Below are 1,899 nucleotides of genomic sequence, written 5' to 3' on the forward strand. Positions count from 1 at the left end.
CAAAATTGTTGCGCAACCTTACAGCCAGTTTCACCAAACTATTTAAGTGGAAATTAACTTTAATTTAATTTTGTATTTAATTCTCATTTAAATAATTTTCAGTTTCAATAAACCACATATTTAAGTGAGTAAAAAGTGGTTGTAAAACAGACTAGGACTAGCTTTCGCTTTCATTTGTACTGAGAGCTTTTGAAAGTTTTGGCACGCTGTGTTGTAAAAGCTGGGCTGGTATACAAGTAAGCAGCAGATACACAATGATCAGGTGATTAAATGTGTAACACCTCTGAGTGTGGTTGTTCTGATTTAACTTTTATTTAAGTGCAGAGCATAGGTCACTTAAATCAAAATTAAAATTTATTGGAGAAACCGAAAATTCGAAAATTTTCACTTAAATAATTTGGTGAAACTGGCTGTTATTAGACTTGTACAAGTCAGTACCTATTGTGGAAATTACTGCACAATAAAATTGCGCAAACCTTATTTTGGGGAAACGTTGCTCAAGTAAATATATGCAAGAAATATGAATGTGCGTTGTACATATATTTTGATAGCTTCAGCTTTAAAACGCAAGAAAAAAAGAATATTAAAAAAAATTTTCTATTTTTCTACGCCATTATCCATATATTACAGCCCGATCTGGACATCAAAATCAAAACTAGACTAAAAATTTCGCAGTTGTCGTCATACGCGACACAAATTATTGTACAATAACACAAGCATGAGCAAAATATCAAAATAATTTTGATTTTAGCGCAATAACTGTGCAGTTTAGTACAAACAACCCCATACACCACACAAACGACCGACGCAAGCCCGATATTGCGCAATCTACATTTAAAATTTTAATACTTTAAATAACAAGAATAAAATTATTTGCCTTTGAACTAGTAATATTATTTATAATTTTCAAAAATTCATTTCTGCCAACCAAAAGTATCAAAATGGGGCATTTGTGAGCAAAAAAGTATCAAAGCATCTAATCTTAAAATTCAGAAGAAAAAGTATCTAAATGATACAATTGTATCAAAACGGCAATGCTGCAGACCATAGTGCATACGGGAGATTTTCAGTATATACACTTTTTGAGCAAATTGATTATAAAGAGAAAACTTAAGGCCTATTTTTCTCTTACTCACCAACCAAACCTTTCACATATACTTATTGATAATGGTGTTTGCTTCCAACACGATGAGAAGACAAGTTTCTTCATCCTTTGTCAAATTCGATCCGTTTCAAATAAATAATAAAATAAAATTTGAAAATGGCAAAAATCAAGGTTATGTATTTTTGTGTTATTTTTTTTTAACGCAATTGCTGGTTTTTCACATGGTCCAAGTAACATCTAAATTAGTAAAGTTTATTCTAGCAGCGGTCGCCCTACGGCAGACAACAGCAAATCTCCGAGTGTGCTGCCTTGAAAAATCTTCTCATAAAATCCCTTAGCCATTCGGAGGCGGCGTGAAACTGTAGGCCCCTGTAGGTGAGCGCCAAAATCTTATTATTATTTTTGTGTTTCATAGTCAAACCACCTGGGGAATTAGACTATCTCAGAAATTTACCATCGATGGGTTAAATGTTTAAAGTGAATATCACCTAGATTTTATTATCAGTCCATAAATGTATTTATGTAATTTATTACACAGTAAAACTTAAATTTTAATTATCTTATTCAAATTAATGAAAGGAGAAAATGTGTTTGAGTGGCAACACTGTCTTCGGCATAACAGTTTAAAGCTATATGAAAGTGCTTGCAACTTTATGAATAATTTTCATAGGCATGCAACTATAAGCAAGCGTTTATGATTTTCCACTGTCTAGGTACCCCAAAAAGGAAACAAAAATTGTGCAGACGTCTAATTAGTTAAAAATCTACTCAATCTGCATATACAAGCCAATTAA

Source organism: Rhagoletis pomonella, unplaced genomic scaffold (genome assembly GCF_013731165.1).
Source record: "Rhagoletis pomonella isolate Grant_MI unplaced genomic scaffold, Rhpom_1.0 Rhpom_scaffold_00002, whole genome shotgun sequence".
Taxonomy (NCBI): Eukaryota; Metazoa; Arthropoda; class Insecta; order Diptera; family Tephritidae; genus Rhagoletis; species Rhagoletis pomonella.